Source organism: Podarcis tiliguerta (genome assembly GCF_965153285.1).
Source record: "Podarcis tiliguerta genome assembly, chromosome: Z".
NCBI classification, from domain to species: domain Eukaryota; kingdom Metazoa; phylum Chordata; class Lepidosauria; order Squamata; family Lacertidae; genus Podarcis; species Podarcis tiliguerta.
This window is the reverse complement of record NC_139553.1, coordinates 9,024,599-9,052,506: the sequence shown is the minus strand read 5'-3', so window position 1 is coordinate 9,052,506 and position 27,908 is coordinate 9,024,599. Positions and strand designations below refer to the sequence as shown.

At 44.5% G+C, this 27,908-nt stretch overlaps 2 protein-coding genes across 11 annotated transcripts in view; one reads left to right on the top strand and one right to left on the bottom strand.

The window, feature by feature from the left end:
- Positions 1-27,908, top strand: part of CACNA1B (calcium voltage-gated channel subunit alpha1 B) — a 323,575-nt gene that overhangs the window by 75,941 nt on the left and 219,726 nt on the right. The gene's annotated exons all lie outside the window — the stretch shown is intronic.
- The window catches only part of SLC31A2 (solute carrier family 31 member 2), a 526,804-nt gene continuing 504,405 nt past the window's right edge, over positions 5,510-27,908 (bottom strand). Inside the window, exon 5 of the transcript XR_014507088.1 lies at positions 5,510-5,554. The gene's annotated coding sequence lies outside the window, so the exon portion shown is untranslated. The remainder of the gene's footprint in view (positions 5,555-27,908) is intronic.

The window sequence follows — 27,908 nt, the reverse complement described above, 5'->3', positions numbered from 1 at the left end:
AGCTCTTAAAAAGGGGGCAGGTGTACCTTTGGGGACAATCAACAGTGATTTCAGGAAGGAGTTCTGCACCACTTCTAACAGGAGGACATTACTATATCCCCAAATCTCTGCACCGCACAATAATTGTGGCACAATCTTCTTTTGAAATACCTCAACTATGGGGGCAACTAAACTCCCCCTCCCCCCCAGACTCTGGAAAACTGTAAGAAAGAGTGGGTAGAGTGAGAGGATTTCAATTTAGCTGCAAGTAGGTGTAGCTTCCAGGACAGTTTTGAATTAAAACCCAAGCCCAGGGACTTCTTATTGTTCAATAGGTTTATTGTCTAAACTCCATCTGTGAGGTTTTCTCTCCTTCGTCCAGCATGATTAGTTCTGCTAGTGCAAATTTCTACCATGTACTTCCCCAATCTGTTGGGGTTTACAGGGGGCAGGGTGAAATCAGGGAGACCGTTCTATCTGGAAAGCAGAAATGCTTGCACTGATTGAATGATCTTCTTAGTGAAACATGGGACTCCACTCTATAGGTTATATATAACATGCAATATGCGCACACCAGTGGGGGACAAATGATCTGCATCACTTTTACACAACTCTGTTCCATCCTGTTTCGCAATTTTGTTTTTGTTTTAAATTCACATAAAATTTGCATTTAGATATATATTATTGAAACCGCACATTTTAAGCTCATTTTAGATAAAATATTTTTAGCAAAGAATTGCACTGTAGCAGTGTGAAAGTTGATAGATTCCTGTCCACAAAGTCATCCAGTAGATGTGGATCAAGTTGGTTCATAATGGAATTTGTAAAGTCCAAATTTCCCCAAGCATCGTGAAAACAAACACAAATTCACAGTCTCAAATCAGGAAGAACCATCATTAGATGCCTTGTAGCGTGGAGAAAAAGTGAGTAACAGGCAACAAGAGGTGTATAAGATTATGCATGGTGTGGAGGAGGTGGAGAGGCAGAAGATGTTTCTCCCTCTCCCTCTATTATTATCAATAATAATAATAATAATTTTTATTTATACCCTGCCCTCCCCAGCCAAGGCCGGGCTCAGGGCGGCTAACAAGCAATAATAAAAACAAGTTGAATGAATACAACTTAAAAACAAAATTAAAATACAACATTAAAATATTGAAAAATTAAAATATTAAAATGTAGCCTCATCACAGGAGGAGAAAGGAAAAGAAAAAGGAAAGAGGGGGAGGGAATCAAATTGGCTCCAAGCCAAAGGCCAGGCAGAACAACTCTGTCTTACAGGCCCTGCAGAAAGAAATCAGATCCTGAGGGCCCTGGTCTCATGAGGCAGAGTGTTCCACCAGGCCGGAGCCAGTGTTGAAAAGGCCCTGGCTCTGGTTGAGGCTAATCTAACTTCCTTAGGGCCCGGGACCTCTAGGGTGTTGCTAATTATGGACCTTAAGGGCCTCTGTGGGGCATACCAGGAGAGGCGGTCCTGTTGGTATGAGGGTCCTAGGCCCTGAAGGGCTATTAAGGTCAAAACCAGCACCTTAAATCTGACCCTGTACTCCACCAGGAGCCAGTGCAGCTGGAAAAGCACTGGGTGAATTTGCTCCCATGGCAGAGACCCCGTGAGGAGCCTCGCTGCAGCATTCTGCACCCGCTGGAGTTTCTGGGACAGCTTCAAGGGCAGCCTCGCGTAGAGCGAATTACAGTAGTCAAGCCTGGAGGTGACTGTCACATGGATCACTGTGGCCAGTATGCCTCTGAATGCCAGTTGTTGGAAACTGCAGGGGAGGGGAGTGCTTTTGTGCTCAGGTCATGCATGCAGGCTTCCTGCAGGCATCTGGTTGGCCACCGTGAGAGCACAACACTGGATTAAATGGACCTTTCGTCTGAACCAGCAGGTAAGATGTGTTCTTATCTGCAGTCCCCTTGAAAGCAACCCAAGGTAGCCCTTGAGAGAAGGATGACATAGTCTCAAGATTATTTTCTTTTTGGCCAGAATTCTTTTCTTTTTGTGTGCCACCATATTTGATATTTAAGATCTCATATTTGATATTCAAGCTGCCTGCTTGAATGAGCATTCAACAGCCTTTCTAAGGGGGTTGGTGGATGCTGAGGATGCTTTGAACTTCCACCGGACCTGCAGCACTGTCCCTATTTCTTTCTTCATTCTCTCTCTCTCTCTCTCTTTTTAAATTTATGGCGTGGATATTTTTAGGCCAGGGATGACAAATATAGTTAATGCATTCGGGTGCTGACGTCAAAGCTGGAGCGAGTGAGTAGGTGGAATGGCAAATGTTTGATCTATCATCTTCATACGGATACTTCCCCTCTGTTCTTCCTCCCTCTCTCCCTCTGCTTTTCAGCCAGAAAGTAAAGTTCTAGAGCTTCTGTGGTAGTCTGGACTTTTCTAGACGTAGATGTGATGCAATTTCATATTGTGGTTTAAGTGGCTTAAGTGTCAATGCCTCTTTGCAGGGAGCACTGAGAAGTGTAGCTCTGGGAGTGGAATGGGTGTAGAGTCTCCTAACAAAGCCACTTCCGCCCTACAGAGGAGGTGGGGTTGCGGGCTTCATGGCTCCTTAATGCGCACGGTGGGTGGAGGCCAGCCCCTGCGTGATTTGGATTCCTGGCCACATCACGTGTGGAGGGGCCATGAAACCTGCAACCCCACCTCCTCCGTAGGGCGGAAGTGGCTTTGGAAGCTATGACTGTTCAAAGTGGTACAACAGCACTTTAAATGTGTGGTGTGTGTATGGCCAAAGGCTCTGTGAGAGTTCTCTCCTGGAATAAAGGAAGAGCCTTGCTAGTCTGGCCCATCTAGTCTGGAATGGTGTTCCCACAGTGGCCAACCAGATGCCCAGAAGAGGATCCACACCATCTGGCAAGAAGGGCTTCCCAAAATATAATGCCTGGTGTACATTAGGTTACTGTACTGGGCAGAAATGGAAGTGGAGGTGAGGAACATAGGAAGCAACTTTATAGTGTTGGACCATTGGTCAGTCTAGCTCAGTATGACACTGACTGGCAGGTTTTCAAATTCGAGAACCCACCACTACCTTGAGATGCTGGATATTGCACCTGGAACCTTCTACATGCAAAGCAGATACACTGCCATAGAACTATGGCCCTTCCGCTGAACGATGCCCCCATACATTCTGCAGGTGGTGAGAGAATAACACCACACAGCAAAATGCTGCAGTGTGGAAGGTTTCCTGTTCAGAATTCCAGCCACTCCACTCAGTTCCATTCCTCCTCTCCAGCTTTCCCATTCAGCTGTCACTCAGCCTTCTTTTACCACTGAGCATGCTCACTCTGCCTTGGGCTGTTTGGGGACTGGTGCCCCCACCTTCAGGGTTGTGTATACAACTAAGGTATACACTGAATTTAATGAATTTAAGTCAGCCATGCCCATTCATTTCCCCCCAAGCCTGCTGGTGGTGTGTGTGTCAGAGAGAGAAAGAGAGATCGAGGAGTGCTATTTTAGCTAGATAAGCAATATAACTCACATCCCAAGTACTGGAAATGGGGGGATAATGCACAATCAATTACTACAGTTGTTAAGCTGCCTCCGGCTATTGATGGTCAAGTGGTGCATTACATGTTAATAGATTATTTCTTGAGAGAAATATTCTGGATATTTGTGAGAAGCAGGGAGTGCTGTGAAACAAATTCTTCATTGTGAGAAGGTTCTAGAATTGACTCCATCGACAAAGTAGTGGTACCCTGTTGTGTTCTTCTCCCCCACCTGCTTTGAGGCAGCGTTAGTGAACCCCAGCCCCGTGGGATGAATGCAACCCTCAAAGCTTTACTACTACTACCACCGCCATTATTATTATTATTATTATTATTATTATTATTATTATTATTTACATACCCTCCAACATTTCTCCAATGAAAATAGGGGTGCCCTATTTAACAGCAGCAGCAGCAATAATTTTATTATTTATACCCTACCCATCTGTCTGGGTTGATCGAACCATTCTAGATGGCTTTCAACATATATAAAAAGAGAATAAAACAATAAACATTAAAAAAAATCTTTCCCTATACAGGGCTGCCTAAAGGTTGTATAGTTACTTATCTCCTTGGCTTGGGGTGCTAGTGTGTGTGTGTGTCACATAACTCCATAGCCTCCAACTATTAAAAGATTCTATACACAATAGCTATAAAAAGCCTGAAAGCGGTTAAAAACATTCACAGTCAGGAAGCAAAGTTCGAGAGCTTCTGTGAAAGTCTAGACTTTTCTAGACGTAGATGTGATTCACTCCTTCAAATCACACACTGTTAAGCAGTGCTGTTTGTGAGGAGGTGTAGCCGATAGGAATTATGTAAGGAGTGTGGGCTTCCGTTGTGCTTTGCTAAGTGAAACAGTTAATAATGTGTATTTTCCTTTGTTAACAGATGCAGGATTCCCAACCCCCTCCCCGCCAGTGTGGCTAAAAGCTGCTGACATCTCCTGTGCCTCTGCAGACACCCCCTGCGGATAATATTTTTATAGCATGCACTTGTGGGTGGTGGAATTTGTTTCCCCCCCCCTGTTTTACCCCCCTCCTTTTTCAGAAAATACTTTCATTCATGCAGGAGAGTGCTACGCATCGCGCTCATGAGTAATGATGTCAATCCTGGGAATAAAACTGTGATGCATAGAGCTAAATGACCCCCCCCCACACACATGTCTGAGCCAGTGACTGAAATAGGGCGGGGAGTAATGATGGAGGGAAGTGAAATGGCTTTGTTAAAAAGGCTTTGATAAACTTCTTAATAGGCTGTCTTTAAAAAAATAAAAATCTATAAGTGGTTTGCAACATTTAAAAAAAAAAACCATAGACAATCAGTTACATCCATTGTTAGGACAGTGGTACCTCGGGTTAAGAACTTAATTTGTTCTGGAGGTCCGTTCTTAACCTGAAACTGTTCTTAACCTGAGGTACCACTTTAGCTAATGGGGCCTCCCGCTGCCGCTGCGCGATTTCTGTTCTCATCCTGAAGCAAAGTTCTTTTTTTATATATATAAATATTTTATTGAGTTTTACATAAAAAATGAAACGACAAAAAGAAAACAAAAAACAACAACCAAGACAGAAAAAATACATAATTACACAAACACAAAACAACAAAAAATATCAAAGAAAAAAAGACAAAAATAAAAACAGTTTTATCTTCATAATATTCCTTGCGTTAACTTATTTCTCCGAGTTCCCCAGACCTCCCTTCCCTGTATTCCAAGTCATATATTCAAACAACAAATCCCTTCCCTCTGTCCTGATTAATTTTTATCTTAATTTGATATCTTAATATAACTTAATCTTCTTGTATCTTAAAATATTAGATCTTTTAATTTTTAAACTTTTTACTAATAACCTTTTACATTCAATCTGATGTCATTTTAACATTCATTAATCTTATAATATTTCTGTAGATAATCTTTAAACTTCCTCCAATCTTCTTTCCCCGTCTCTTCTCCCTGGTCTCTGATTCTGCCAGTCATTTCAGCCAATTCTATGTAGTCCATTACTCTGAAGCAAAGTTCTTAACCCAAGGTACTATTTCTGGGTTAGCGGAGTCTGTAACCTGAAGCATCTGGAACCTGAAGTGTCTGGAACCCAGGGTACCACTGTACTACTCAGAGTTACTATTCCAGAAAAAGTGGTGCCAGAGTTCACCATGAACACCTCCTTTAAAATGGCAATGGGATCCACCTGAGAGGCGCTGGAACTCAGTTCTGGTGAGTTCTATCTGGGGGGGGAAATGCCCTGGTTCTACTCAGAGTAAACACACAGAGATTCATGGGCATTACTACCATTGGTTCATTGGGTGGGACTCAACAAATGAACCCTGTCAGCAGAAGCTCATGCAGGGACTTCAGCTTATACAATGGGGCTTCCCCCCCCCTCTTCCTGTGCTCCCCCTGAAATTGGTTCAGGTGTGTGTGTCAGGAGAACCCCCAAAACAGTGCATGGGGGCGGGGAGAGGGGGGCAATTATTCTCTCTGGCAAGCTGAATGCTTGCTCTGACTGAACCACCAACCCAGCACAGTGCAGAATTCCTCCTGTTAATTTCCATGGGTTTACTTTGAGTTGAATTTAGTTGGAGACAACCTGCTATCATTCGAACAGAAATAATAAAAAATCAGTAAAGCAGTAATATAAAGGAATACAAAAGCATGGATTCAGTAATTCTTTGTGGTTGGGGTGGTGGTGGTGGGAAGCCTTGTGTTTTAAATGTATATAGTGTGGATGTGACCAAGATGGTGTATGCCACTGTTTCTCCCACAAGTATCCTACTATCTAGCAACAGCTGCAGGGCACCACGTTGACTACACTCACCCTGTTTCCACCTTAGAACCTTGACCAGACTGGAGGTGTTTATGGAGCTAGGGAAGGCAGCAGAAGACAAAGCACTGCAGAGGCACTTGGGATAAAATAGCTCAGGAGGAGAGCACATGCCTTTAATGTAAAAGACCCCAGGTTCTGTTAGTTTCCAGCTGGTGTTTCTTATACTTCTGATTAATCTGCATTCCATTTTGTTTACCTCTTGATTTGTGATTTAAACCTAAGCTAAAATCCAAAACCACATATTTTTTATGAGGTCTTAGGGCTAGCGATGACAAACCTAGACAGCATCTTAAAAAGCAGGGACATCAGCTTGCCGACAAAAATCTGTATAGTTAAAGCTATGGTTTTCCCAATAGTGATGTATGGAAGTGAGAGCTGGACCATAAAGAAGGCTGATCGCCAAAGAATTGATGCTTTTGAATTATGGTGCTGGAGGAGACTCTTGAGAGTCCCATGGACTGCAAGAATATCAAACCTATCCATTCTGAAGGAAATCAGCCCTGAGTGTTCACTGGAAGGACAGATCGTGAAGCTGAGGCTCCAATACTTTGGCCACCTCATGAGAAGAGAAGACTCCCTGGAAAAGACCCTGATGTTGGGAAAGATGGAGGGCACAAGAAGGGGACGACAGAGGACGAGATGGTTGGACAGTGTTCTCGAAACTACCAACATGAATTTAATGAAACTGTGGGAGACAGGGGAAGACAGGAGTGCCTGGCATGCTCTGGTCCATGGGGTCATGAAGAGTCGGACACGACTAAATGACTAAACAACAACAACAAGGGCTAGCACTTCACACATCAGCATTGCTGACCACATGCTTAAGGTGGTAGATGATGTTGTCTACCTGGACTCTGCCATAACTAGCAACCTTTCCATCAACATTGAGCTGGACAAGCATTTTGGCAAGGCAGCTACGGCAATGGCTTGCCTCTCCAAAAGGATATGGGGGAATGTGATGATAATGTCCAATACCCAGATGAAGGTCTATCAGGCTTGCATGCTGAGCATGCTGTTTTATGGAAGTGAGATACAAGCAACTTACACCTGCCAGGCTCAATGCCTTCCACACCAGTTCCGCCAGGAAGACTTTGGGCATTAAATGAAAGGACAGAGTCTCAAACAAAGATGTGGCACCCAAGCCCACAATCCCAACATGTTCACACTTCTGCCTCAGTGACGTCTGCACTGGCCTGGTCATGTCCACAGAGTGGAAGATGGCACATTCCCAAGGACGTGCACCAGGCCTGTTGGCAGACCAGCTCTGTGTTTCAAAGACATCTGCAAATGTGAGAGGAAGTCTGGCAACATCAACCTTGCTATGTGGGAATTCCTTGCAGACGACTGCAGTGCCTGGAAGACAGGCAGTCAAGTCATGGATCCCTAGCAGTGACCAGAGAAGGAATGATGGCTGGGAAGAGCGCAGAGAGAATAAACGCCATGGCGCATCTGCAGCAGCACAACCGGACACCTTCCTCTGCCCCAGCTGCAACAAAACCTGTCTCTCCAGCATCAGTCTTTATAGCCACAGCAACTGTGCTGCAACTGTCCAACAGCTTGACCTCATCCCCAAAGGTGCACTCCTACTGGAGTGGCAGGGTCAGAGGCAAAATTGGATCATATAATTGAAGAATTGTAGAGTTGGGTCATCTAGTCTAACTCCCTGCAATACAGAGGTCACAACTAAAGAATCCCTGACAAATGGCCATAGAATCTCTGTTTAAAAATGAACGAGAGTCCACCAACTTCTGAGGTAATGCTAAACAGCTCTTACCACCAGAAAGTTCTTCCTAATGTTTAGTTGCAATCTCAAAGCTTACTGAGACTGTTATGGGGGTGGGGGCGGGGTTTGTTTGTTTGTGTGTGTGTGTGTGTGTGTGTACAAGAATGGTAAGTGTGTGTATGAGAATGATATATGATATTTTAATGGTATAATGCACTTGTATTTTTAATGGAAGTTGCTTGGAGACCTTGGTAGCAAGTGACTAATACTTCTAAGAAGTAATGACAATTAAAGATGCATAATGTCTGCTTTTTCACCTGACATCCTTATGGCCATTGCTTTAGCCATAGGATTAGCACCAAGGCTTGTCTGCTGTCGCCCCCCGTCCCCCAGGGGGACACTTTTTGCAGAATTACTGTTTTGTTTTGTTTTTCTTTTTTTTAAAAAAAGCCCTAAAGAGTAATGCCGTCCTCAAAAAAAGAAGAAGATGAAGAAAGCAGAATGAGAACAGGACATGCTGAGTAGCTAGGAAGTGTTGAGTATCAGTTGGGGGCGATAGGAAAAGGAGGAGTGGAATGGAGTCTCCTGCAGGGGGTCATTGCTGACTGGCTGGTAGAAACCTCAGGCAAGAATCCTCCTGCTACAAGATGAGATTAGAACACAGCATTTTGTTCTGGGCCATATGTGTGTGTGTGTGTGTGTGTGTGTGTGTGTGAGAGAGAGAGAGAGAGAGAGATCATCCTAATCACTAATGCAGGTGTGGGGAACATCTGGCCCTTCAGATGTTCCTGAACTAGAACTCCCATCATCCCTGGTCGCTGCCCATGCTTTCTGGTGCTGATGGGAGTTGTAGTCCAGCAGCATCTGGAGGACCAAAGCTTCCCCGTAGCTGCTGTGTTATAACTAAGCGAAATAATGTCCATTGCAGGAAATTGCGTCATCTCGCCCTGCCTACCTGTGCTATCATTTCTCCCCTTCTGTTGCCTCCCTGTGCCGAGCTCAGTACTGTCTGCACTGGCAGGTCTCTCCAGGGTTTCAGACAGGGAGTCTCCCCCAGTCCTTACCTGCAGAGGCTGGGAACTGAAGCATGTAAAGCAGATGCTCTACCAGATCTACTAAATCCCACTGAGCTACAGCCCTTGGGAGTAAGCCTTTTGGGGGGGGGGGGATAAGGACCTTTCTTCACAAAGTGTCATGCACGTAGATAGTGTTCTATAAATAATAGATAGAGATTTGCCTTTGCCTCTGTTGTAGCTGACCCACTTCACATACAAAGCTAACACTTCTTGAAAAACAGGGTGCTTTACTGCGACTCGTGCAATCGGCTTCTAGGCGTAAGAACAGTAAAATTAACAACCGTGGAGTTTTTATTTTATTTTATTTTATTTTGAGGGGAGGGTGTGTTCCTCAACTATTTGTTTTAGTCTGGGTGCTCCTCCAGTTTGTTGCCTATTCTACAGCGCTTCTCCTTTTCCACCACCCACTTCCTAGCATGGATTGGGCCTCTCCTGTTTGGAGTGTGGCATTGTAAACAGTCAGTCGCTGTCACTTTGCATCACTTGGGGCTTGATTGCTTGGGCGGACACGCCGTTTGCCGTGTTGGTGGTGTTCTATGAACAAACACAGTGAATCCGTTAAGTGCTTAAAAAAAAAAAAAAAAATCCAAGCAGCATTTCCCTCCTCTGCTTCTCCATATAGCAGACTTCTGAGTGCAGCTTTGCTTTTTTTATTTTTAAAAAAGTTGCCTTGCCTTTTAGCTTTGAGAGCATTGCTGATTAAGGGCCCTTGGTTTGTGTGAGCCCTGGAAAGTGAGCATCTATTGATACTTTTTCACATCGGCTGGAGTTGGCAAGCTAGCTCTCGTTATTGTAGGATTAGCTGGTAACTCTGAACAGATTCATAATTGGAATTCCCCTGGAGGAGGCAAAATGTGCAGAATTCCAACTCTGAACCATAGGAGGTAGATACAGCCCTCCCCATGAGAACGGAAGCCTTAGGAGCATATCCAACCTTATCTGTCTGCTAGTGCAAGGGATCTTGTGTTAGTGGAAAGGTGAATTTTAATTTTAATCTAGTGCAACAGTTGCACAACAGAGTGTGCAATCTGGTTCCCAGAAAATTCACCAGCTACCTGCTTGAGCATTATCTTAACAATGTTTCTCTGGCATAAAACATTTCACCAGTGAAACAAATATACAGCTACATTGCAACAACCTATGGTGTGTGTGTGTGTCCCAAGAGATGGGTACAGGTGGTACAACTGTACCTGATTCCATGCTAGGAAGAGCAGTAGCTGCTGCCTGCCTGAGTTTCTTGTGAGTAGATCAAAGGGAGGTGGAAATGGGTAGATTCTGATTTTCCTACCAGAGCTACAATTCACAGAGTGGTTTAACAATCAGTCCGTTGGAACTGTAGCTCTGTGAAGGGACTAGGGGGGTCTCCTAACAAGTCTCAAGCTACAGCTCCCTGAATTCTTTGCGGGGAAGTCATGTCTGTTTAAAAGGGCTATGACACTGCTTTAAATGTATAGTGCAGATGGGGCCTAAATCTGTCTGATCCATGACATGGATTTCAAGCCAGAGCCATGCACTGTTTTTCCTCCTCGTCCTAATTGCTGGTGTTCCTAGGGCAAGCTGGGAAGCTAATTGGAAATTCTGACAGCAGGCAGCTAGACTGACTCCACAGGGCAGGCAGCAAGCTGGAGATGAGTTCAGAGGTACATCAATTTTTAGCTGCAAGCCTGACCCATTTAGTGGAAGTTTTGGGGCTCTTCCACCCACTTCTCACTTGTAAAGAGCCATGGTGGAAGATGCTAAACTTGTTCAAGTACAGATTTTGTCTAGAGAGATGACTCCCAACCCACTCTCCCCTGCCCAATCTGAAAGTTTATCTCCTAATACCTAGATTGCTGAAAGGTCTTTGGAAATCTCATACCAGTTGCAACTGCAGCTTGTCTGACATGCTTGTTATTTCTTGTCTTCTTTGAAGTCAAATCCATTGGGTTACTACTTGTATATTATTACAGTACAATAATAATACATCAGCAGCAGCAGCAGCAGCAACAACAACAAAGGAAGCTGCCTTAAACAGAGTCAGACCATTGGGCCACTTAGTTCAGAACTGTTTATGCTGACTGGTGGAGGTTCACTTCAAGGGTGGAGATTTGCCCACTGTCTTGAACAAGGTGGTGATTTGGCCCTCTTCCTCCTCGTCCTCATCCTCCTCCTCCTCCTCCTTTTGAAGAAGAAGTCTTTCCTGCATCTAGATGTCCAGTTCTGGGCACCACAGTTCATGAAGGACACTGAAAAACTGGACCATGTCCAGAGGAGGGCAACCAAAATGGTCAAAGGCCTGGAAACGATGTCTTATGAGGAACGGCTAAGGGAGCTGGGCATGTTTAGCCTGCAGAAGAGGAGGTTAAGGGGTGATATGATAGCCATGTTCAAATATATAAAAGGATGTCCCATAGAGGAGGGAGAAAGGTTGTTTTCTGCTGCTCCAGAGAAGCGGACACGGAGCAATGGATCCAAACTACAAGAAAGAAGATTCCACCTAAACATTAGGAAGAACTTCCTGACAGTAAGAGCTGTTCGACAGTGGCATTTGCTGCCAAGGAGTGTGGTGGAGTCTCCTTCTTTGGAGGTCTTTAAGCAGAGGCTTGACAACCATATGTCAGGAGTGCTCTGATGGTGTTTCCTGCTTGGCAGGGGGTTGGACTCGATGGCCCTTGTGGTTTCTTCCAACTCTATGATTCTATGATGTTTTTGAAAACTTCTACTCAGTTTCTAAGATCCCTTTCCCCAGCAAGGTGATTACAAAAAAGTTGGCCATACAGCCAAAAGATGAGGAAGAAAAGAAAGATTATATTCTCCCACTGACACAGATTTAAAAGGCCCTCATTTCAAAACACTTGTGGTTAGAGTCTTTCTTTCTTTCTTTCTTTCTTTCTTTCTTTCTTTCTTTCTTTCTTTCTTTCTTTCTTTCTTTCTTCCCTTTTGTTTAAAGGAGTTTTCCTCCTTCTTCTCTTTTCATCAGTCTGAGGAAAGCCCACTCTGGCTCCTCGCCCACTTTGGTTAGAAGAAAATGGAGACATCAGAGATCTTCAAAGCAAGAAGGGTGAAAATGGCTGGTGGGTGTGTTGATGATGGAATTTTGACAGGAGGGAAGGCAGACATGCCTTGGAAAAGGCAGCTTGCCATTGGAACATAGGAACCTACTGCATACTGAGTCAGACCATTAATCCATCTAGCTCAGTATTGCTTACACAGACTGGCAGCTCTCCAGGGTTCCAGGCAGGAAGCCTCTCCCAGCCCTACCTGGTGATGTTAGAGTTTAGATCTGGAATCTTATGCATGCAAAGCAACCGCTGTATTATTTAATCTATATATTTGTTTACAGTAAAATACATTTAGAGCTAGCAGTGGAATACCAGTTGGCCTTGATCACAGCTTTGTGATCAACATCATCTGCACATTAGTTTTCAAAGGCCTGTCTAAATATGAAGATCTTGGCCTACTGGCAGAAAGCTAACAAAGAGGGATCCAATCTAACATCTCTTGAGAGGGGATTCCACAACATGGGAGCAGCCACAGAAAATGCTCTCTCTCATGCACCACCCATGCTTCGGTGTTAATTAGACTGAGATTAGGTGCTCATCCAAGGATTTTAGGATCTCAGCAGGTTCATAAAGGAAGATAACCTGGGCCCAAGCCCTATTGCACTGTGAGAGCTCATGAGGGAAGAAGGAGCCTGTGTGTCTGCTCAGATGGGTGAAATTAGTGCTTTCCTATAGCTTGAATTGGTTGTGATGGATGAGCTGAAGAAACAGGTTCAATCTGTCTCCCTTCCCTCCAGCATTCTTGGTGCTTGGCTTAATCTCCTGGGCCTGATGGATGGGATTGGAGTATCATTTTTCTGTCTTCTGCTTTGGAGGGGGGAGGGGCTGCATCCCATTCTCCAACTGAGGAAGAGCTCCTTTGTTCTGACAACATAAATTGACTGGGGGGGAGTGGGCACTTGGGGGGGGGAGGAGGGCAGTGAGTGTTTGCTTTCTTTTTACAACGCAACCCTATGACAAAGTGTTAGACCTGTTCACCATGTGTCTGCATTGCAGTGAAATATGGGTGTATAGCAGCCACTGTTCATTAAAGCTCCATTAATAAGACACACTGGGATGTCAGTGGAAGAATCTCACTGTTGTGTTGCATGATTAAAAAGTGAAGCAACTGGGAGGCAGAGGTTCAGGACGTGTAAGAGTATTGCACAGGACACCCTGTTGCAATTAGAGGTGGAACAATAATCAAAGAGGAATGAGAGAGAAAGAGAGAGGGAGAGATCTAAGTCCCTAAACCTCAACATTTTTTCCAGAGAGATGTTTTCTTTCTAATCCGAAAGTTTGACTTACCTATTAATACTTGGATTGTTGAAAACTCTGTCAAACCCTTAGAGATTGCTGTGCTTGTTACACGTTGTTCTCCCATAGCCATATCTTTTGTAATAACTATTATTAGGCATTGTACCACTCCGGTGAGACAGTCTGCAGGCAGCTAGGGTCTCAGCCAGTGTACCAGAAGGAGCTGGTAGACAGCTGCCCTGGACACAGAATTGACCTGTGCCTCCATGGACAGCTGTGAATCCAAAATGACTCCCAGGTTGTGCACCTGGTCCTTCAGGGGTACAGTTACCCCACTCGGGACCAGGGAGTCCCCCACAGCTGCCCACCCACTGTCTCCCAGAAACAGTACTGTCCTGTCAGGATTCAATCTCAATCTATTAGCCACCATCCACTCGCCAATTACGGTACCTCCAGACACTCACACAGGACATTCACCACCTTCACTGGTTCTGATTTAAAAGAGAGTTGAGCTGGGTATCATCCGCATACTGGTGAACAGCCAGCCCAAACCTCCTGATGATCTCTCCTAGCAGTTTCATATAGATGCTGAAAAGTATGGGGGAGAGGATGCAACTCTGAGGCACCCCGCAAGTGAGCATCCAGGGGTCCAAAAACTCACCCGCCACCACTACTTTCTGGACACGACCCAGGAGAAAGGAGTAGAACCACTGCAAAACAGTGCTTCCAACTCCCAGCCCTCCTAGACGGTTCAAGAGGTCAACAGTATTAAAAGCTGCTGAGAGATCCATCAGGACCAGAGAAGCTTTCACCTTTGTCCCTTGCTTGCTGGAGATCATCAACCAGTGCTACCAAGGCAGTTTCAGTCCCATGTTGGGACCTGAATCCCTATTGGAAGGGGTCCAAATAGTCTGCATCCTCCAGGCATGTCTGGAGTTGTCCAAATATGGTTTTTAAAGAAGTGGTGTGATGATAGCTTCTATAAAGGGGGCCGTCACAGACGGAAGCATTCACCACCCCACAGAGCCCATTGCCCAGCCCTGCCTGGCTTGCTTTTATGAGCCACGATGAGCAAGGATCAAGGAGATAGGTGGTCTGTTTCACTTGTCCAAGCAGCCTGTCCACAACCTTGGTAGTAACAGGTTGAAATTGATCCCACACAACTTGACTAGACAGAGCTCTGGCACTCTCCCATCCTGGCCTTGCTACCATGGTGGAGTCTACCTCCTTCCAAATCTGATCTGCAAATAAAAAAACTTTGCATAACCGTTACAGGAGTCCTTATCGGATCTTTATGGTTTTAAATTTTAAACCACCTGAAAGAGTCTCCTGGAACTGTTTTCTGCAGAAGCCTAAGCAATAGAGGTGGTGAAGAAGGTCCTCTTTGCTGTTGCTATTGCCACATGGTAGGCTCATTGTTGAGCTCTAACCTGTTTTCTGATTCAGAGTGAGTTTTTGCTACCAGCACTGTAACTGTCTTAGCAATTGTTTCATCACCCTTGGCTCTGGGGAAAACCATGGGGCCATCCAGGCTCCATGCAATTGAAGAGGACACTTTGGAGCTAGACAGTCAGTAGCCCTGGTTAGCTCTATATTCCTGCAGGCCACCAGGGAATTAGCTGAGGCCATCAACATAGGATAATACATCCCCACCCCCACTCTCTGGAAGCCATTTGGATCCATTAAGTGGCAGGGGTGGACCATTCAAATTGGTCCCACCTCTCTGCAGAGGGGAAAAGTCATGGAGAAGTCTAGTTGTACCAGGAAGTGATCTGACCATGGCACTTCTTTTGTCCTACTGGAACTTAGTGTCAGACCACCGATGTGCACAGAGGTAAATACAGTGGACGCTTGGGTTGCGAACGTGATCCGTGTGGGAAGCACGTTCGCAACCTGCAGCGCACGTGAGGGTTGTGACTCGCTGCTTCTGTGCATGTGCAAAGCGCGATTTAGCACTTCTGTGCATGCATCGAAAACTGGAAGTAACCCATTCCGGTACTTCCGGGTTCGGCGTGGTGCACAACCCGAAATCACGCAACCCGAAGCGTCTGTAACCTGAGGTATGACTGTACCAGGTCTAAGGCAAGCATACAGCTCTGCTGTGGGGAATTTTCAACTGAACCAGATGGGTGGCATGAAAGAAGCACTCTCCCTGATCATGGAGCTTTCTTCATGTTTTTTTTCCCCGGGGGGGGGGGGTGTATTCTCGCCCTAGGGGGAAGAGGCCCAGCCCTCCATAATAATTATCTATAGAGCTGCAGGTGGCAAATTGCTGTACATGGGCATGTCTAGGAAGAACAGAGGGTTAGAGGAGAGGCTGGATCAAATAAGCACTCTGAAGATCACACAGCTAGTTACTTGGAGGTAGAAGATGGCAATTAAGCTACACATTCCGAAAATGAACATAATTAGTACAATTAACTGCCTCCAATGATAATTAATTGCCTTGAACAATAGTCACAGGGGATGTGGAAGGATTTGTTAAACAATCAATGCAACATCTGTAAATCTGCATTTCCTTATCTTGATTGGGACAGCCTGTCCTATCTTGAAATGGAATTTGCACCATTGGTCCTAGATAAATGGTTCATGATTATGTTGCTCTCCTCTCCCTGTTTTGGGGACCCAGAGGGGATTAAATGGGCCACCCATGCTACCTAAGGATGCTTCCAAAATTCAACTCCTCTGAATTTCTCCCCAGATTTCAAAGTTGTAATTTAACTGGCCTTGTTTCCAAAGTGAAAGCTTTGTGCTAGGAATATTCTGATGTTCCGAGGTCCTTTTCCCCAGAGGAATACAGCACCAAAAGAGGGCATAGTTTTCCATACAATGCACATATAATAATTTATACACAACCCTCTTTTACAGTTATTCATAAATACCATAGGAAGTGCCCTTCTTGACTCCACCTTTATCCTTTGGTCCTGATGTGTTTTTGCCTCGCTGATTCTGGTTCCTGGTTCCCCTCATATTGCAGTCCAGCCAGTGTGCATGCAAAGCCTTTCCCTACTTTGGATCGCTTTACTCGGTCCACCACACTGCCCTATGACAGAAAAAGGTTATGTTGTTTGGGGATGAGGATGCCTTTTCAGCCTGAGTGCCTCATTTCCTTCAGCGCAGGCTTCTGAGAGCCACATGGCAGGATTGGGTGGAGACAGAGATGGAAGTGGATGGAGCAATGAAAGTAAAATTTGCTTTTACACAGAAAACTAGCTTCTATGCCCACATGCACACCCCTCTCTATCCTTCACCCAGGCAAACAAAAGGCCTGATCAGAGTTAAGGACACATTCCAGCCAGGCAAAAGCTCTCTGGGAGTGAAGCAGAGCCTGCGAGTGGAATGGTCTGGCAAAAGTTCTGAGGGTGAGATAGAGAAGCACGGAGAGCTGCATTTGGCCCCTGGGCCTTCAATGCCTCATCCCTGTTCTGCTCTGTTGCTTATGTGAAAAGAAGCCGAAAGACTTTCAACTAATATTGGTGTGGAGGACACCCTCCAGATGTTGCTGGACTGCAACTCCCATCATCCCTGACTATTGCCCACACTGGTTGGGTCTGATGGGAGTTGGAGTCTTAACTATTAGAAGATCTCTTTCCTCTTTTAAGTTCAATATTGAATTTCCCTTAAATTCATATCTGTTGTTTGCTCGTGTGCACATCCACTCGTTTTGTGCGAGAGGCTCCTTCATTGCTGGAGACTGTCATCTGGAAACTTAGTCTGCAGGGAGAAGAGCGCAAAAGTCTGGGGAAAGAGCAGATAATTACCTTTCTAATATAATTACAGACAGGTCAGCGATCCTTTTATTTCCGAATGCATGTATTTCTGGTGCTAATCCAATAACAGACCAGATTTTAAATTTGCGAGGTTATCAGTTGCCTGGAGCAACCAACCCTCTTCTCCGTGGTTGAGAGAGATCCGTCATAGGAAACAACCTGCAAAAACATTATGGAAGATGATACCTCATTGTTGACTTTCTTCAAGCCACAATGGTGGGAAGCCAATTAAATAAATTGGTCTGCAATTGTCGAGGCTGCCAGAATAACAAAACTGGATGGATGGAATCTAGGCTTGCTTCTGAATTTGACATCCAGGACTCCACTTCCTTTGGAGGAGGCGAGGCCATGGCAGGAGAACATCTGCTTTGCATGTAAGAGGTCCCAGCTTCAGTCCCCAGCATCTCTAGGTAAAGGTAAAGGACCCCGACCATTAGGTCCAGTCGCGGATGACTCTGGGGTTGTGGTGCTCATCTCGCTTTATTGGCCGAGGGAGACGGCGTACAGCTTCCAGGTCATGTGGCCAGCATGACTAAGCCACTTCTGGTGAATCAGAGCAGCGCATGGAAACACTGTTTACCTTCCCGCCACAGTGGTACCTATTTATCTACTTGGACTTCGTGCTTTCAAACTGCTAGGTTGGCAGGAGCTGGGGCCGAGCAACGGGAGCTCACCCCATCATGGGGATTTGAACTGCTCACTTTCTGATCGGCAAGCCCTAGGCTCTGTGATTTAACCCACAGTGCCACCTGCTGTGAAACTGTCTGAATCTGGAGAGCCAGTGCCAGGCAGTTTCAACACTACTATGCTAATTCCCCCAGTAAAGTTGACTGAGCAGGATGAGATTTCTCCAGTTGCTTATCACTTAGGTATGGTAGAATAGGCATGTCTCTCTAAGGCCCTGGGCATCAGAGCTGTCTTTGCTCTATAAAATGATGCAGGGACATCTTGGCAGTGGGGCTGCTGCCCATTGGGGCAAGGCTGGTCAGAAGTTGCAGGACCACAGAAAGCTCCCAGTAAGCACTTCCTCAGTCAAAACGTGGGAGCAAACTGAAGCCTTTCCAGCCTCTGTGTCTAGACTACTTTTTCTAGGTTCCAGCTGCTGGTGGAGAACTTCAGGGCCTTGAAGAGCCAGCCCTCTGGCCTGAAAACAGGCACTCCTCCTCAATTCTATTGCCTCCCTACTGTTGTGCTCCCTGCTCTGCTGGAACGGTGAAATACAGTGGGAGGCATCTGGTTCCTCAGGGAAAGGTAGCCACAAGTGTTTGGCCTCTGGCCCTACAGACTGGTGGTCTGGGATGTTCTTCAGGGGACTTCTGTCTGACAGCCTCAAGTGTAGTGACCCTCTGACCTCCAGCAGCTGGCTCAGAGCCCTGAACCTGACCCAACTCTTTTGCTGGTGCCTCTTGCAGCCTCTGATTTTGTGTCCAGATTGCTGCTGGATTCAGGGGTAATGGCAGGTGCTGCCTCTACTGCAGAAGGTAATATATCATCATTATGGCTAGTTGGCATTGATAGCCTTATTCCCATTAATTTGTCTGGTCTTTGAACTCAGTAGTCATCACCACATCTTGTGGAAGTGAGTTCCATAGTTTAACTATGTGCTGTGTATGAAGAAGTATTTCCTTTGGTCTGTCCAGAATTTCTGCACAATACATTGAGGGCTGCTGTGTTGTTGTTGTTGGTTAATGTATTAATAGGCCACCCAAGTTGTGATTCAAGGTGGCTTACAACATTTAAAAACATCAATTATAAAATACAGAAAAACAAACTAGAGGAAAACAGTGATTAAAGTGTATCTGAACACATTTAGAACCAGCAATTAAAAGACATCTTGCCCAGATAGCAGCCCAGTTAGTGCTCAGCATCAATTGCACCTTAGCTGTCAAAAGCCTGTCTGCAGAGGAAGGTGGGAGACTGCCTGTGGAAGGATAGCAAAGAGGGAGCCAGTCTCACCTATTGTGGGAGGGAATTCAACAATCTGGGAGCAGCCACAGAAAAAGACTCTCTCTCTTGTGTCACCATCAACTAGAATCATAGAATCATAGAGTTGGAAGAGACCACAAGGGCCATCGAGTCCAACCCCCTGCCAAGCAGGAAACACCATCAGAGCACTCCTGACATATGGTTGTCAAGCCTCTGCTTAAAGACCTCCAAAGAAGGAGACTCCACCACACTCCTTGGCAGCAAATTCCACTGTCGAACAGCTCTTTCTGTCAGGAAGTTCTTCCTAATGTTTAGGTGGAATCTTCTTTCTTGTAGTTTGGATCCATTGCTCCGTGTCCGCTTCTCTGGAGCAGCAGAAAACAACCTTTCTCCCTCCTCTATGTGACATCCTTTTATATATTTAAACATGGCTATCATATCACCCCTTAACCTCCTCTTCTCCAGGCTAAACATGCCCAGCTCCCTTAGCCGTTCCTCATAAGGCATCGTTTCCAGGCCTTTGACCATTTTGGTTGCCCTCCTCTGGACATGTTCCAGTTTGTCAGTGTCCTTCTTGAACTGTGGTGCCCAGAACTGGACACAGTACTCCAGGTGAGGTCTGACCAGAGCAGAATACAGTGGCACTATTACTTCCCTTGATCTAGATGCTATACTCCTATTGATGCAGCCCAGAATTGCATTGGCTTTTTTAGCTGCCGCGTCACACTGTTGGCTCATGTCAAGTTTGTGGTCAACCAAGACTCCTAGATCCTTTTCACATGTACTGCTCTCAAGCCAGGTGTCACCCAACTAAGCTCATGATGTTGATGGAACCTAGAGTGGGTGCTAAGCCATGGATCTCAGCACCCAAGGAGGTAGCTTGGGCCTAAGCCATATAGATATATATTAGTCATTTCTACCAAGGTCTCTAAGTGACTTCTGCTTAAGCATAAATACATTTTCACCTGCTTTGTTCATGACATTTCAACCAAAGGAGCAGTTTTCTCCAGGACACCCCAACTGAGATCACAGTGGAGCCACAATGGAACAGCACCAGCAGGCCACATTGTTCAGGCTGTGTCCTCCGTGTGTGAGCATGTTGGAGAGAGATGGTTTCTTCCTCCTTTTCAGCTGTTTCCAAGGGTTACCAGAAGGGAGAAATCTCTGTGATAATGAAAAATGAGAGGAAAGCAAAATGACAAAGCAAATGTCAGAATTGCTTGCTGTGGAAATGAGATGTTCCTCCACCTTGCTCCAGGCGTACTCTTCATACTCTCAGGAATGTACCATTTCCAAAAGTCATGCTCTGTTCTGCAGGGATCTCCAGTTAGCCTTGGATCATGCTTGAAAGTCTCTGTTTTTGGTGAGAGTTGGGATGAAGTTCCCCAATGATCACTTCCCCTTTAAGGGGATCAGGACGAAGGTCCATCTCGTCCAGCATTCTCTTCTCTCTCACATTGTCCAACCAGATGCCACAATGGGAAGTCCACAAGCAGGACCCGAGTGTGATTCCCAGCAACTGGCATTGAGAGACATGCAGCCTCTGACAGTAATCATGGCTATTAGCCCCTGAGAGCTCTATCCTTCCCAAATTTGCCTAATCTTCTTTGAAAGCCATCCTGGTTGGTGACCATCATTACCTCTTGTGTTGGCAAAGTCCATACAGGCCATGACCATTTTAGGCACGTCCCATTGATTCATGATCGCCAATGCACAGATCCTTTTGGACCCAAAAGAGGGTGGGATGGGGCAGGGCAGAATGGGGCAGGGTACGCGAGGGGCTGGAAACAGAATCCCAGTGGGAAATGGTCACTGCCTGCAGTTTAATTGCACACCCTGTGAAGACGTTTTTGTTATTGCATATCCTGACTATTCCAAGGTTCTGCTCTGATTCCTAGAAAACTTTTCCTTATCCACTTTCTCCTCATCATGAATAATTTTATATACCTCTATCGCTCCCCCCCACCCCCGTCTCTAAACTAAATAAATTCCTAATGTGGTAACATTCCCTGATGGGGAAGTTGCTCCAATACCTTGATCACTTTTGGTTGACCTTTTCTGAATCCCAAACAAGGAAATGGGGCAACACTTGTTGAATCCAGTGATTAGAACCCATATATCTCTTCCCTTGCATGCTTAACCAGGGTTTTAAACCTTTAAAAATACATGCTTTGGGAGGGGGTGAGGGCTGAAAGAGGAACTTCATTCAGTTCTGCTGGGGGGCTACTTCACTACTTCACCAATTGAGATCATACTTCACCTATGGGGATCATGAAGCAGATCCCTGCAGAGACCAGAACTGACCCTTCCGCTCAACAGTTGAGACTGCCTGCCTCTCCTTCCCCCTGCCCCTGCCAACCCACTTTCTGACATTCCTACATTGCTCCAGGTAAACCACCTCAACTTGGTGTGATCTGGGACTGTCTAAACCAAATCCATTGGAAGCCTGGATTGGTCTGAATTTGGCTGTTATGGTTCAGCACCTGGCCTTTGACTGGATTGATTGCATGGTCCAAGTACTAAGTGCATAAAAATTCACTGATGTATGAAAAGGAACCATTAGTATCCTCTTTGGGCAAGCAGGGCTGGAATGTGGGGCTGGCCCTGGAGAGAAGAAATGCAAGCTTGTGTGTGTGTGTGTTGCAGTATTCCAAGCTCCAGTGCCTTAAGCATCCAGACAGCCTTCTTCCTGGCAGCTCTCAGTTACCTTACAACAGGGTTAGCTCATTCCTAATAGCCTGGAAGAGATTACTGCAGAAAGTCTGGAAAGGATGAGTAGTAGGTTTTGACCTGCTGCTGCTGCTGCTGTTATTTTACCATGGATTTCACTGCTGGAAAGCTGAGATTTTCCTTTCATTTCTATACACTCTGAAAGTGCCGTGCTTAAAGCAGAAGTAACCACCAAAACCCACACAAGTGAATAAACAAATGAAGCAAAACTTTCTGGCACCCTTCATCAAGCCTACATGTCCCATCACTGCCCCCAAGCCAGCCACAATGGGAATTTGTCACCCGAAACATTGGGAGGGCACTGGTTTGGTGAAGGATGTTTTTGGGATGCTTTCTTTCTTTTTCTTCTATTTTGCCAAGGATAGCACTGGTGATTACATTGCTATCACTGGACCTTCAGCTGGGTGGGAGAGATGGCTTAATGGTTTTTCAGGAAGCGAATGCCATCGGCTAAAAAGTATTATTGGTTTGCTCACTGTTACTTCCCCACTGCTGTCTGCTTGCTTGGATCTCCTCTCTCCAGGACCAGCTCCATGTTTGATCCTACCTGCACCAAGGGGCCTCTGATGGTCCCTGTTCTTACCCCAGTATATTTTGTGTGGCCTGCATTTTTTTTTAGCAAAGTGACATTGTTTGTGTATTGTCTGATATATGGATTGGAATATAATTATCCTTCAGATTGCACCAAAATGCATTAAACAAGCCTGTATAGTTTGGGATGGACTATGTTTAAAGAGGGACATGGGTAGCGCTGTGGGTTAAACCACAGAGCCTAGGACTTGCCGATCAGAAGGTCGGCGGTTCGAATCCCCACAATGGGGTGTGCTCCCGTTGTTTGGTCCCTTCTCCTGCCAACCTAGCAATTCGAAAGCACCTCAAAGTGCAAGTACATAAATAGGTACCACTTCGGTGGGAAGGCAAACAGTGTTTCCGTGCGCTGCTCTGGTTTGCCAGAAGCGGCTTAATCATGCTGGCCACATGACATGGAAGCTGTATGCCAGCTCCCTCGGCCAATAAAGCGAGATGAGCGCCGCAACCCCAGAGTCGTCCACGACTGGACCTAATGGTCAGGGGTCCCTTTACCTTATGTTTAGAGAGGCATAAATTGAGTTAAAATATGCATGGGAATGAATGGCTGGCAGATGCTTGCTCAAATAGTTTTTGCTGGCTGATACCTAGTGAATACACCACACACATATCAGGATGTCTGTAGGCGCAGTGGTACCCTTAAGATATTCATATGGCACTGGATGGGCCTCTGAACTATCTCCATCCACTGCCTCCCTTGGTCATGCAGTGATGAGTACACAGAACTGAAGGAGGAAGTGGGAAGAGTGATGCTCTTTCCTCAAACACTTTTCAGCTTTATATACATTTCAAGACTCATGATTAATTTTACCTAATTTAACTTTTGGCACTTCAAAAAGTGAAGTGTGTGAGTGCACACTTTATCTTTCTGCGCCTGTGGGAGGCGAACTTGGGGGTGGAGGGAGAAAAGTCCCCCAGGGCCTAAAATGTTTGAAAACCCTTGCTGCACATGCTTGAGCACTTGTGAGTGTGGACTCTTGAAATTGTTTTCTACCAGAATTTGCTTATGTGAAATTTACATAGCAATTGGACTGTGCTTGTCCTTTATTAAGCATTTGTTCTGATTTGTTTGTGTGTGGACCTTACATGGCAGAAAGCTGAATTAACCCAATTTGCTTGCATGGTGGTTCTGTGTCTTCCCATTAGTCATTTTGTTCACCCCACACTTTTCAGTGCGTTTCCCCATCATTTTCCTCACCACAAATACATCAGCTTCTTTTTAAAAGTGGGTTTGTTGCAGTAGAGCAACAGAGCATCTTAATTCACATTAATTGCGCAAAACTACGTTTCCAGTACGTTTCTTTATACTTCTGCAGAGTTTCTTTATGCTGAAGGAAACGTGTTGGGTGGAAGACTCCCCCCACCCCATTCCACCACATCAGAGTGAGATGAATGGTTGTTGTACGTTTTTGATCTCTGATCTTGGGGGAACGGAATACAAAATACTGTAGCAAACATGTGGGCTTGCCTGCTTCAGTGATTCTGTTGGTCATCACAGTTTTGCTGCAGAACAAATGCCATCCTCTGAGAACAGGTTCAGCAGTAGTTGTGTGTTAAAATCTACAGAATGGGCAGATCTCTTCACGGGCAGATCTCTCAACAGTTCCCATTGAGAAAGCAAATTTGAATGTCTGCTTTTTGCTTTCCTGGGATGCACCAACAGCAGGTATTTAACTGTAACATAGCCATGGCTTGCTAGCTCACTTTTTAAGGAAAATGGAAAGGGTGCATGCAGATGGCATACAGGTTAAGTACTTAATTCGTTCCGGAGGTCCGTACTTAACCTGAAACTTTACTTAACCTGAAGCACCACTTTAGCTAATGGGGCCTCCTGCTGCCGCCGGAGCACGATTTCTGTTCTCACCCTGAAGCAAAGTACTTAACCTGAAGCACTATTTCTGGGATAGCAGAGTCTGTAACCTGAAGCGTATGTAACCTGAAGCGTATGTAACCTGAGGTACCGCTGTACTTCATCTGGAAAGATTGGTAGGTGGAGCTGGGAAGCAACTGATGTTCATGATTAGGGGTGGGTGAATCTGCCAATCTCAGTTTATCTCCATTTCTCATTATTCTAATCTTAAATGCTCCACATTTCCACATCAGTTTGCATTTTTTTTTAATTCTTCATGACAATGAATCATTAATGAACTGAAGACGTTGTTAAACAAATTCATAGGCCGCCTCACCTCACATCATAGAGGCAATGAAGCAGCGTACATGATAAAAACAGATAAAGAAGAGAAGCTCTAAGAACAATAAAATCAATTCAACACACTCTAGAACAAGAGATCACCTTACACCCTATATGCCCACTCGACTTCCTTCTCTCTGTGGAACTCACACTCTTACAAGTGCCACACGTTCTGCATTGGTAAGAGCTTGTTCTTTTATTGTGGAACTCTCAGCCTCTCAACAACAGGCAAACACCTTCATTGTGCTCTTTTTGGAGTCTGCAAAAGTTTTACCAAGCCTCTCTAGACAGGCAGAATGTTGACATGTGTTTTAATCTGCCTTTTAGCTTATCATTGATTAAGATTTTAAAAAAACGTTTAAAGTTGTTGTTCTTTTTTAAACTGATGGTTTTATGGTTTTATTCTATTTTGCAAACTGCTTTGAGGTTTTATTATAAGCAAGCAATTTATAAATCTGTAAAAAAAACCCTGTCTGTGCAAGCTCTAAATAAGGTGAAATGATTTAATCAGATATCAAATTAATTTTCCATAAATGATTAGGTAATACCTCAGAGAAAGCCTTCCTAAACAACAAAAGTCTTCAATGGGCATATGAACATGCTAGGCAATGGGTTAGCCTTGCCCATTGATTTCAGTGTGTCTACTCTGAGTAGAACTAACACAGAATACCACCCTAAGTGAAAAATTACAAAACATATAATTGAGATAAAATCAGTTAAAATTAACCATAAATCCGAAAATTTACTTAAAATGCCAGAAATGATGATGATGGTTGTGGTGGTGGTCTTCACCAAGTCTTTATAGCTCAACAGGGAGGGGGCCTGTTTGATCTCAGCCAGAAAGGAGTACCATAGAATCAGGCCTACAATACTGAATGCACAGCTCCTGGCAGATATAAGCTCTGCATCCAAGCCATGGGGGCCCTTCAAAAATCGATCCAAGAACATCCAAGAACAGGATGGGTCCAAGATATTTTGGCACCTGAGATAAACCACAATATGGCACTTACTCCTGGCCTGGGGCGAGGCAAGATTTACACCAGGAACAAGTGGGGAATAACAATCAGGAACAAGGGTGGGAAGAGACCAGCAGTGCCTTTTGTTTGCAAAGAGGCCACTTTAGAGGCAGCAATGGGACCATCAGAAGCCAACATAGTAGCAGCAGAGGACAGTGCATTCCTTGGAGGTCAGTTTGCTGGGAGTTATATACCACATATATAACATCTTCAAGAAATTTTCCTTTAGTGTATAACAGGCCATAATTTTCCATTCTTTATTCCATAATTTTCCCCATGCTGACAAGTGGATATTCTTACCAATTTTTTTTGCCCACTTAATCATTACTTCTTTCGTCTCTTCCTCTTTCACCTCCCACTCTAAAAGCAGCTTGTACATTCTGCATATTACTCTTATTTTGTATTAATTCTTTATCTAATTTTGATTCTTCTGTTGCAAAACTTTTTTTCCTGTCTGTCTAAAAAACCCTCATTTAATTGGTAACATTGTAGCCAGTCTGTTAGGTTATGTCTGATTTCTTTGAATTTTTTCACTTTCAATTGATTATCTTCTTCTTCTAGGTGGCCTAGTTTGTTTCCATATTTTTTCTTTTCACTGCAATGGCAGAGGGAATAGCCACCAGGTTTTTTTGTTTTTGTTTCTTCCAATAAATCTTTATACTTCTCATATATCTTATATAGTGGCTTCCTTATATGATTCAGGAAGCCTCTATGAATTTTAACTTTTTCACATCCCAGGTAGGCACGCCACCCAAAGCGATTATTTAAACCTTAGTAAATCTGAGTTCTGCAATGTCATCCATTCTTCTAGCCAGCATAAGCAGGCCGATTCGTAATAAAGTTTCAGGTCTGGCAGTGCAAATCCTCCTCTGTCCTTACTGGCTATTAATAATTTGTGTTTAATTCTAGGTTTTGCATTGTCAGATAAACCTCGATAAGTCTTTCTGCCATGTCTTGAAGCATCCCATCCCCCCTATCACCGGGATCATGTGAAACATGAACATCATCTTTGGGGGCACATTCATTTTTACTGTGGATACTCTCCCCCAAAGCGACAGGTTCAGCCTGTTCCATATTTCTAAATCCTTTTTCATTTCCTTCCGTATCTTTGTATCATTATCACTGAATAAATTACTGTTTTTAATTGTGAGCCAGATTCCCAAGTATTTGACCTTGTTAACTATTGTCAGACCCGAAATTATTTGCAATTCTTCTTTCTCTTGTGCTTCCATATTTTTTTGCCAACAGTTTGGTTTTATTTATATTTATTTTAAATCCCGCCACCTTCCCAAATTCATAAATTTTTGGTAAACTTTCTGCTGAGTTTTCGGTAGTTATTATAAGATCATCCACGAAGGCCTTTATTCTGTAAGATTTGCTATCCAGTACTATTCCTTTTATTTCTGGGTCTTTCTTATTGCGATTGCCAGTGATTCTACCACCATAATAAACAATAGAGGTGACAGTGGGCAACCTTGCCTAGTTCCTTTCATTATTTTAAAACCTTCTGTTATTTCATTATTTATAATCAATTTCGCTCTCTGATTTTGACATAGTGTCTCTATGCCAGTACAGTAGTACCTTGGGTTACATATGCTTCAGGTTACAGATGCTTCAGGTTACAGACTCCGCTAACCCAGAAATAGTACCTCGGGTTAAGAACTTTGCTTCAGAATGAAAACAGAAATCGTGCGGTGGCAGCATGGCAGCAGCAGGAGGCCCCATTAGCTAAAGTGGTACCTCAGGTTAAGAACAGTTTCAGGTTAAGAACGGACCTCTGGAACAAATTAAGTTCTTAACCCGAAGTACAACTGTACTGAAAGTCTTCCCCAAACCTATAATTTCTATGGTTTTTTTCATATAGCTCTAGGATATATTATCGAAAGCTTTTTCGGCGTCCATGAACGTCAAAATCGCTTTTTTGTCTGTTCTTGTCTTTAGATATTCTCCAGAGTGTTTTTTACTTAGCTGGAATGTGTCCTCAAACTCCGATAGTGCTTCTTGGGTAGATGATAGAGGTGGCCATATAGTAGAAAGTAGTCCAGTGTACAAAGTTAAAAGGTGTCTTAATTGCTCCACTCACTTTTGCCCCTGGCTCTGCCCACCATTTGGTTCCACAACCTTGGATGAATGCTTGTACTTTGGATCTTTGAAAAGGCTATGCAAATGTTAAATCCTACTATTGATATTGTGTTGCATTGTGGCATTGTGGGTGTAGAAAACCTTGTGGGTAAATGCAGACAACCAGACTGAAAGAGTCTTTGGGCAAATGAAGCTGAATAGAGTTAGGGCAGAGAAGAAGTAGGGAA